The sequence below is a fragment of the Sinocyclocheilus rhinocerous genome, unplaced genomic scaffold (assembly GCF_001515625.1).
Source record: "Sinocyclocheilus rhinocerous isolate Xijiao unplaced genomic scaffold, SAMN03320098_v1.1 scaffold349, whole genome shotgun sequence".
Taxonomy (NCBI): Eukaryota; Metazoa; Chordata; class Actinopteri; order Cypriniformes; family Cyprinidae; genus Sinocyclocheilus; species Sinocyclocheilus rhinocerous.
In genome coordinates this window covers 665,003-676,353 of record NW_015637137.1, presented here as the reverse complement: position 1 = coordinate 676,353, position 11,351 = coordinate 665,003, and the positions used below count along the sequence as shown (strand labels likewise).

At 36.4% G+C, this 11,351-nt stretch overlaps 1 long non-coding RNA gene across 1 annotated transcript in view; it reads left to right on the top strand.

The window, feature by feature from the left end:
• Window positions 1–6,653, top strand: part of LOC107748573 (uncharacterized) — a 20,575-nt gene extending 13,922 nt beyond the window's left edge. Inside the window, exons 2-3 of the long non-coding RNA XR_001640945.1 lie at window positions 6,387–6,524; window positions 6,608–6,653. This is a non-coding gene — a long non-coding RNA (uncharacterized LOC107748573). The remainder of the gene's footprint in view (window positions 1–6,386; window positions 6,525–6,607) is intronic.
• Window positions 6,654–11,351: the final 4,698 nt, after the last annotated feature.

Genomic DNA, 11,351 nt, shown 5'->3' with positions numbered 1-11,351 from the left:
AGTCATTGCGATTGAACCGAATCATTTAAACGGTTGATTCATTCAGGAACGAAACACTGTCATATTTTTCAGAGACGCAAAACAGTGCTGTGGCTTTGTTTGGAACCATTTTTGTTGGAGAAATAGAGCAAAAAATAGGCAATATGGTGTCTAAAACGTAAGTCTCTTAATATTAACTTCTTGTTTATTGAACCGTTGTATAAAATCAATATCACATTTGTGATTTTTGTGAAAAAAATGGCACTCTTCATGTGATATTAATATATTTAATATCATATGTGATATTAATATATTTGATATGAAATTATATAAATATATACATTTTCTGCCCCCATATCTTGAATTTTGGGAGCATTCTAAATGCTTTTTTTAGACTGACTCGTTCAGTGAAAGAACACAAAGCTAGGAGAATACTTTTTGTGTGCAAAAGAAAAAAAAGACTTTATTCAACAATTCGTCTCCTCCGCGCCACCCTAGCGCTATTTTTGGAGAGTATCCACTGAACGTAAATTGCTTATTCTGTTTTGTGTCAGCTGTGCCACGCGAATACGCTGTTTACGTCGTTTACGCTTTGATTTGAACGAAAACAATGTATCCGCGTGGCTCAGCTGACACAAAACAGAATAAGCAATTTACGTTCAGTGGATACTCTCCAAAATGGCGCTAGAGTGACGCGAAGGAGACAAATTGTTGAATAAAGTTTTTTTTTTTTTTTTTTTTGCGCACAAAAAGTATTCTCCTAGCTTTGTAAAATTATAGTTGAACCCCTGATGTCACATGGATTATTTTACCAATGTCCTTGCTTTGTTTCTGGGCCTTGATCGTGTAAGGACCCTTGCTGTCTATGGGAGGATCAGAGAGCTGTCAGATTCCATCAAAAATATCTTAATTTGTGTTCCGAAGATGAACGGAGGTCTTACGTGTTTGGAACAACATGAGGTTAATTAATGACAAAATTGTCACTTTTGGGTGAACTATCCCTTTAAGTATTAAAATTTTATTGAAAAACCAGGGGACCCCCCAAGTATATTTTTTGGGGTGTTATGGGGGGTCCCTTAATGCTTATGGGAGGTCCGGGGACCCCCCACCCAGCCCCCCCTCAATTCGAAGACTGCTTTTTGCTAAGCAGTGCGGAGAGCTGCTTCTGGGACACTTCTGAAACATGCTGCAGCACGGCTGGTATAAATACAAGCATTGACTAGAGTGCCCGCGATCAGCTCCGGTGGTGGAGCCGAAATGCACCACAGATGTGTGCAGTGTAAATAAAGGGTTATCCAAGCATTAATGGCAAGGAAATAGGGCTGTCAAAAAGGCTGAAAAACTAAATTGGAATTTTGTAATTAAATATGATCAATATTCGAATTATATTCAAATTTAAAAGGCATAATTTCAGTTAGGGGGAAAAAAGATTTTGGCTTATCTCCTGAGGCCACAAGAGGGAGCATCGAGCAAAATATTACTAATGCATGTTTATTCAAAGCAATAAAATAACACGACTATCTTTGAAAAAGTGCTTCATGTTTAAAATGATGTTTATAAACCAAATATTATAAATTACGTTGCTTAAACAATTAGAAACAAAACAGCATCATGTATGTATGCATAGTTTAATACAAAGGGCTGAAAATCAATCACATAGAGTACTTTTTTCATTTAATAGCGAGATGCAGTGGAATGGGGAAAAAACGCCATGAAGTCTCGAGACATGTTTTTTAAAAGTTGAACATACATCAGTTTTACATGGCTTTCTAAACATGCTCTCTTGTGCGAGACGTGAGTGCAGTGGTGATAGATGTCCCTATAGAAAATGCGATAATTATGCGTTCTGTGTGAACGGCTTGGTTTCAGTTTTGCCGTAAACAAGATCTTCTCCGCATTGATGTTTTTTTTTTTTTGCGCAATATTTTGAATAAACAATGCAGTAGCACCGCATCTGGTAGGTTCAACTGGATAGGCTAACAAAAGCGTTAAATGCAACAACACTTACATCGTCATTGCATCTCGTGTGCCATTGATAGGGCTGCCTGACACACACCTAAAATTCGAATGCAACGTTTTTGCATTCAAATGTGGATTTTTATTTTAAATTCGACAAATATTCGAAATTCGAATTTTTATTCGACAGCCCTACAAGGAAAGCCCCTTATATTTGAGAGTGGCTATGTATGAGTTTTTTTTTTTGGAGGTTATAGTACATTAAAGAATGATCATGTGAATTTTATGTACGCCAGGTGACCTGTAAATGCAAAAAAAAATCCCTGTTTCCATTGCAGTTTTGCAAAATATTCCTTTTGCGAAGTGCTTGTGAACAGAAAAACTTTTTTGCGAGTTTTTGTGAAATTTGCAAAATGTGAATTTGGGGCAGGAAAATCTGTTTTTCTAAATCAATAGCAAGTGGGAATTCCATTTAATGATGCAAATGGTGTAGAAATTGTACAATTCACCTTTAAGAGGTTTGTCCCAAAATCACTGTATTATAAACTAAACAAATCACAGTATTCTTCTCAAGGTTATTAATTAAACAACAAAAGAGTTTTTGAATTTAAAGGTCAACTGCGTACTTTTATAGTCTGGCTTCACACTTCTAATGATCCTGGGGTGGTTTAATGCTGTGTGGCGTAATCATTTAGAGACCAGTACATGCAGTTATGATGGAAACAAAATGAGGAAGGAAAACAATCAGGAAGTGCTCAAAACATGTGACCACCAGAATATCATTGCTGCAGTGATTTGCAAATTAGAGCCCGCTCTTTGTTCTAATTCTTTTAGGCAAGCAAATGTTGGTGTCATTCTCTCACTTTTCATGAAGAAGCTGCTATTCCAAAAAGAAAAAGAAAAAAAAAAGGTGTCTAGTTCAAACAACTAATTCTTTTAGAAGTGCCGTTGGAAATAGCCACGAATGTTCTCAAAGATTAATGCTGTTTTTCTTCATCCATATCCGTTAAACGTCATTACCCTTGATAGACAACATGGTCTCAAACTTAACAGACAAACTTTTTTCACACATTATTAGTGAAACGCCATTTATGTGAGCGTGAATATGTAAACATGGAGTCATTAATAATGTTTTCAGAAAATACATATTCATGGTACAAATCAAAGAACAATGGTTCCTGCATCATTTCACTCAATCTTCACACAAATGACAAAACCCAACCCTCAGCATCTCATATTTGCATATCATTTAAATATGACCATTTGTTGCGCTTTAAGACTTGTGTGAAGACCTCCATCTCCATCTTAGCAGTATACTACAGCAGCAGGCTTGTATCAGATCAAATTCAGTTTATCACTGTTTGAAAGAACTAGTACACTTTTGCTCTGTGGAGTGTCATGACCTGCCAGTAGCATAGGTTTTATAAAGTGTGAAGTCACCATCACATCAAACACCCTTTTACATCACAGGATTGGCGATGACACTTTAAAAAGATGCTAGATGTGGCAACACATAATTAAATGCATTCAGTGGGTACAGTTGACTTCTTTAACTTGGGGAAAGGGTACAAAATTAGTTCTGAGCCCAGTGAATTTCATCTCTGTCCTTGCATAAAATGGGGTCCAAAAGTCTAATTGAGGGGGGGGGAGAAAGAATTTTGAAAATAAATATTAAAATTATTATAAAAATAAAAGCCATAAAATAAAAATAAAACAAAAATAATATATATTTTAATTTTGTAACATGTTATATTAGAACATTAATAGTAGTATATTTTAGTAGATTTTGCACTATAGTACACTCTTAAAAATAAAGATTATTTAGTTGAAAAGAGTTCTTTAGATAAAAAAAAAACTTTTGGAACCTTTATTTTTAAGAGTGTAAGTATTTGAATTTTTCAGTTAAACACTTCATTAAAAGTGTTATCCTTTCTGATAATATATTTGTATAATTTGTAAGCATGTTGTGTTCAATAAGAAAAATGTAAAATAAAAGCATTTTACTAGTGGTCTCAGAGTTCTAGTTTCCCACTGTATACACATTGCAGTTTTTAATTTGAAAATAGGATCCTGTTATAAGGCATACTTTTAAGGTAAAACATAGCACACATCAAAAGATAAAGGCCAGGGAGGTGTTTCTGAATTAATTCAGCCACTGTCTGTTAGACCATCCCACAATCCATCAGCCACAAACACAGCATACAATCATGAAGATTCATTGGGATTGTTCTAATATGGGACATTTCTCTGTGCTGAACAGGCAGGCTCTTTAGACCAACCAGTACTAACGGCTGGCTCATTGACTTGTCGAGGACATGCAGAGATAAGAGGACAAACAGACAGTGAAAAGAGAGGAGGTGCTGGAATACAGATGAGCATTCTGATATTGATCCCTCTTTGGGGTTCTCCTCCTTGAGGGTGCAACTCACTCATTTTACACTCCAATACGAGCACATCGTTACTGTACATGTAAAAGCTAGGCTTCTTTTAAAAATAAACTTAAGAACACAATAATTCAAAACATAATAATCACAATAAGTGGCGAAAAATCAGGCCGAGCGAGTATAAGTCTCTGATCTCACGAATAACTGATTATACTGTGACTGAGGTGCTCTTTTCTGCTCTTTTCCTATAAGGACTGCAGCGACAGATGAAAGCTCATTACGCAGCGTGGTGAGGAGAGGCATGCAGAGGAAGTGGTTGGGGGAAGTGGGGCGCAGGGGTGGCTAATTGGGGTGTGTGATTACACCGGCTGCTGTTAGCAGGAATTAGGCAACAACAGACCCGGCAGTACGGCTCATCATCGCAGAGAGAAGAGAGTAAGGCGATATCGCTGATATTTCCCTAATTATACCAAACACCTTCCCTCTTGCAATATCACATAGCATAACACCAACATGCGCTCATTGTCTACAGGCACATGCAAAAAGTTAAAGTCAGGCATTTGGAATCACAACTTTTCAACTATTCGGCAAAGTGGTCACATTTACTGTTGCGTGGAAAAATGTTGTTGGTACAATCCAGTCATTTCAATAGGATTTGAAGTATTTTGACTTCTGAAGAATTTCCCTATGCTAATTTTATGTTTTGGATTCCAGTTTGGTGAGCGTTGACACACAAATTCGCAGCGTCAACTAATATCATGTTTTGTTTCAGCAGTGACTCTGTATGGGTCGAGATTCGTAACAAAACTGAAGATCCACTACACTTTAATATTATAAAATGATCCATAAAAAGAAGGCTGTTTGGAAAGCAGTTATTTAGAGTTTGTTTGTTTGTTAGTCAGCTGAATAGCTTTAGGTTTTTATTTAGTCGTCATTATTTTACTTGTATCACATCCAGTCCCACTTTCTTTTGCCTGTGAAATTATTCATAAATTATTATTCAGACTACTTTTATTTGTCAATTACCAGTAAAAGCAGAAAGCATTTAGGTTTAGGTCAAGATGGCTGACAAGAAATAATAACAAACCTTATAACCACCCTAAATATAAGCAATACTGTACTACTAGCTCCTCTCACTAAATTTCTTGCTCTTTATTAATAAAAGTATCCGTCTCTATAGTAAATAGCAGCTGAGAGTTTCATTATATGACGTTGCCCAGCAATGAATGAATAAATAACTAAATAATATATGAGATCACGTCATTTGTTTCCCTCTGACATGCAGCAGAATGTTGAACTCTGACTATTTCAAGTTTCATAATGTGTGTATATTGTACTCTAGTGTTTTATTATAAAAAACGAATCATTATATTATAGTTTACCTGCGGGAATAGTTCACTGACGGCGACTGATATAATGATCGATATGTAATATATTGATATTAAATTGGCTGTAATATCTTATAGATACTATCCCCCCCCCCAAAAAAAACAATCCCATTTTACCTGTAATTAATTCTGCAAAATAAGGTGTGCTGCAGATGTGCACGTTTAGATGTGTGATTCCCCAGGCATCACTGGATTGCTTGTTTCTTTTAGCTTGTTGGTGGAAAAATACTGCGTTCGGTTTATTTAAAGTTCATAAAAAGACATCAACTTTTAACTATGTTTTTCTTTCTAAAAATACCTAAACCTACTGGAAATGTTTCTTAATTTTCCCAAATAAATGGGTCACTTTAACAACCAGCAGAATTTGGTGGTATAGGTAAAGCCATATGGTTCTGTGGCTTGTGTTTACGACTTCAGCAGAAGTAGCTATTATAGCTCTTTTGTCAATGACAGAATTTTCACTTTTGGGTTTCTATCCATTTACGACTCATTTATTTTGGGTCTACATTTTTCTCTCATGAAACTTACTTGACAAACCAACAAAAAAAGTGCAGGAAAGCCAACATCAGGTCACATTTAAGTTTCCCAGAGGTACACTGCTTAGGTTGTGCACCTCTGACAGGAGTTTCCATCTTTTTCTGAATGTCCTGACGAATCATTGATTTGCACTTCATTCCAGATCATTCTCTCCCACTGCAAAGCCTCTCTGTTTGACTTCCCAGCACAAAAGCCAAAGAAGCAGAAAGGACAGGGTGAATTAGAGAGAACTGACATCAAGAACAATGCCAGAACTCTGCTTTGATTTTGCGTCACATTGGTAATATACGCCAATACTAGGTCACAGAACCAAAGAATGTGTATCCTGTGTTCATCTCTGTCTGACTGTATCTTCTCTTTCAGATGGTAGCTGTCCATTACATTAAAGAAGCCTAAAAGGAGACATCAGCAAATCTTTTGTCTTTCAATGTGAGATCTGGAGGATCTTTAAATTACACCTTGTTCAAAGCCTGGACCTTGGCCTAAAGTGTCCAAAGATAACCATTAACTGTCCTTTTTAAGTGTTTACATTAAGTGTACCATAAAGTTCAGATGAAAATGCCATGTTTAAACTGCTCTGCTAACAGTCTCTGATTCTAAACCAATTCTGGACACTTGAGACTGTCTACCATTAGTTTTTAAAATACCAACTTTACAATTTTTAAATTAATTGTTAATGGATAGTTGATGGTTTTTAACACAAATGTATACTATTTAACTTGATTTCCTTTTTAGTATATTACAATTTACATTTCATTCAGTCACAATCACTTCAGGCTGTTTATGGAGATTAAAATATATTTAACTTAAAACAATGTAAATACGTTTTAAAGAAACATCAGTTCTATGCCCTGACAGAAGGCTGAGGTTAAAAAATGGAGTAGGCTATACTTTCAATACGATTTATTATTTATATATGCTATAATAGTTTAGATTTATCAACTCTCCCCATACTTAAAAAAAAACATATATAATGTTTCACATGCTGAGTTCTACAAGGCCTGCAGATTCTGGTAAGCTTTGTAAATCTATTTTTTCATTTTAAATAATTGGGTATATATGTGCCAGCTCCATCAACTCCTTCACAATAAACTGCAAAGAAATTGTTTAGGATTTTTTCACAATTCTTGAAAAGAAGAAGTAGAAGAACGTGTTGATAAAATTAATCCAAGATCCATTCAGTTGCTACATAAACGTTTTTCTTCGGTTTTGTAGCCCGTTTCTTCTCAGTAAAATCTGTGGGCTGTTAACCGATGTAAACAAAACCGCGCTTAGTGTCCTCTACCGCGGGTCACTAACACGAGCAGGTCTCCATGCGTGGAGGAAGAATGTAGAATTTGAGCTTGCGCTAAAATGACATATATTATAAAACCATAACAAAACACCCTTATAAGCCGGTGTGGTCTCTTCAGTGTGGTCCAGAGCTTCACTATCAAAGCTACAGGTGCTGCACAAGTGGAGGACATCAAAAGCGCTGCACCTCCTAATGAAACAATGTTGTTACAATAGGCTACTTGTCTTTGAACCTCATCTAGTACCTTGCGATAAAGGCTCAATGAATAAACACAAAACCATGCAGAACTACCCCCACCGCCTTCACCACTGGCGCTTTGTTTCTCAAAATCGTTTGCAATGTTTTTGCCTACTAAATGAAACAGCCGCAACAGAGCAGAAGATCAACAAACGTCAGATGTCCCAATTTTTCACCGAAGAACGTTGTTTTTTTTTTTCTCTCCCAAAGAGGATTCAAATTAAACACTTGCTCTTTACTGATGCAGACAGCCTATCCGATTAGTCAACATTTGAAGTGGATCAACAAAGTTAATCAAAGTTGTCCTAAGACAAGAACGTATTTTGGTTTTAGGTTTTAGGACAACTTTGATGAAAGGTTTTGATCCACGTCAAATGTTGACTAGTTTAGTTTTTCGTTTGGGTGTGAATAATGCAAAGAACTGCAGTTACACCCTTGTCCACTAGATGTCGCTAAAGTATTTGATAACACCGAACCGAGCGGGTTGCTGTGTTTACCTTCTGGAAATCTGCAGGCAAACACTGAATTATCTGATCTCTGCAGAACTTCTGTTCAGGCAGAACCTACATATTAAACACGAAAGAATGCATACTACGCTTATAAGAATATTTAAACAACTTACCAGTAATACATTTAGGAGTTATTGTGCAATTTTACGCCTTCAGACCAGGGAACAGCTAGTCGTTAAGAAATTGGGGATCAGGAGAAAATTGGGCACGACAAGGTCTGCAAAATCAAGACGGCGCCCCCTGGTGAACCGAGAACACAGAAATCCTCTCAGCATGCTTCGTGAGGCTATTCACCTGCAACAGACGGACATCTAACAAACCAGAAAATATAGACATTATTAAACGACCATATGCTAATTAAGCTGATATTTCTTTTTAGTTACACATTGTATTCTCATATGCCGCAAAAGCTTGTATGAGTAACAAATAATAAAACAATTGCAATGTGTTCTAGTACAGCCTAAAGTGTATTATTTTCTTTTTATTAAATGAGAACCAAAAGACCACTTTAATTTGCCTGTAATCTCACAATGAAAGAGTTGGTCTTTAACTGATTTAATGTAATCTTTGGCTAAAGGACATTACTTGCAGTCAAAAATATGAACATATTTAAACAATATGAATAATGTTAATATTTTTCTCAATAGAGATTTGACTTTTAACAGCCAGTTGGAAAATCTGTAATGAATTGTAGGCTATTTTATAGGGACATATCCATCATTAAGGTTTTTTTTTAATTTTTTTAACATGAGCTATAATGCTAGAAAGACATTAAATATGCCAGCCTAATTTTAGGCAGCAGATAATAATGCACACAGTGTGTGATTATGCATTGTAAAATTCCAAAATCATCATCACTGAAAAGAACAGCAATAGATTTAATAATACCGAAATAAATATCAACATCTGAGCATAAATAATTGCAGAAATTAACAATAAGTGTCACAGAAGCAAAATACATTGATATCATTTGCCTTAGAGACAATGAATTTATTTGAATAATATTATGTGCAAATGATATTGCCTGTTTCTCTTCCACTGACATTTTGTTTTTCAAAAATCTTAGTAAAAATGCAAAATGATAATGAATATCCAACAGATAAGATGCCTAAATATCATAATTTACATTATGGGTTATCACAGCATATGGCAGAGGTTTGTGTGATATTACCCTAGAGGAGGGTGGATTTTGATGAACTCCATTCAGTTACACTAAAAGTGATTTTAATAGAATTATTTTCATCCCGCATTTGGATATAATACTTTCTTAATCTACATTACAAAAGAAGAAATTTAAATACAGGGGGAAAATGCAGAATTTAATGAATAAATAATGCATATATATATATAAATAAAATAATTTCTTTCTTTCTTTCTTTCTTTCTTTCTTTCTTCCTTCTAGTAGGGGGCAGTGTAATTGTGGAGTAACTTTAATTTCGTATTTGGTCCCTTCAAAATCTCTGTTACTCATCAGGTTGTTTAGACAATGCGTGAAGACATTCTGCTGTGCATCTCTATAACAGAAGTTGTTTCAGGGTTGTAGGTAGGAAGGGGAAAAAATTACACGAATGAGCACAAATTATGTAAACATTATGTAAAACATTATGTAACCTGGTTGACAGTTAGCAAAAATCACAATGTAAACTCCACAAACACATAACTGTTTTATTATTATAAATAATGACTTAGAAAAACCCAAGCAAAAGTTGAAGACTCAAGTAACATTCTGAATTTATCTCCAAACGTCGATGAGAGGCTGGATCTACAGAACGCAGAAGAACATCATGGCAGATAATTGAACTCCGTATTAAACTGCGCACCATTGTTTTAAAAGGCCTGTCTGAATGTTCTTTTACCTGCTGCCAAATGACTTACATTTGCATGTCATTGGCCGCCCCTACTTTCATCCAAAATAACACTCATTGCGTAATAACAAGATGAACTGTGTCAGAAATACCTACTGATGCTCCAGGTCAACAATTCTGTGTTTTTCTGTCAATATGGGGTGCTGTGTGTACATTAATGAGGAAAAAAAATTAACTTAAATGATTTTAGCAAATGGCTGCAATATAACAAAGAGTGAAAAATTTAAGGGGGTCTGAATAGTTTCCGTACCCACTGTACATCTGCCTGCCTCTCTTCTCCCGCCGCACGCTGTTTAGAGCTGCACAAAGGGTGATGGGCAGTCGTTAGGTGGACACTTGGGCTTTTGATTTTTAATTGTAATTGTAATCCTCTCCACTTGAGGGCTGAAAATGTGCCGTTTGAAATCTGGACGGAAGATGGAGGGGGAGACGCGATGTTCAGAGAGGCCCTCTTCATGCTGGCGATACATTAAAAGGTTTAATCCAACTGAAATGTAAATCACAGTTCTTGAAAACAAATTAAGGGGAAAGATAACAGAGCCGCACACCATCAATACACCATCAGCCCGGTCTCCGGCGTGGCCTACTCTGTGCCTGAAATTACGCCAGGCTTGTTACCATGGGTAATGGTACACTGTCAGGTGGGCTGATTGCAAGGTTATGGTAAACAGAGCAGTCAGACGGCGCTCGATGAATTGAGGAGAAGAACAGACAGGCCATCACAATCACCCGGCGGTTCAGACAGACCGCACTCACTTGTGGTTACGGTGATCCCTCATAATTGTGTATTCAACTTCAGTGATTTTGCGGGGCCCCCACACATTGTTTTTCTCTGTCTGACATTACGAGCAGTGTAATTGTAGAGTAACACAACAGTGCTGTCTACCTTGACCCTACATTGAGCCGAATGTTGCGCGACAGATGCGACCCTCTGAGCATTGCGTTTTTATGGTGATTATTGTTGCCCAAGAAATACTTTCATCCAGGGTGCGAACTACGGGGGAGCTAGGGGGAGCTCGGCTCCCCTTAATAAGACATGGGCTCCCCTGAAAACGTGATTTGTGAAATTTTGGGGGGTCTCAAAAAATATTGACAATGTGTTATTTTGACGTGCAATTTCAGTTTTGTGTAATGTGATCATCGTGGATTATTATGTGTAAAATTGCAAAAAATATCATTCATTCATGCATGAAGGCGATTTA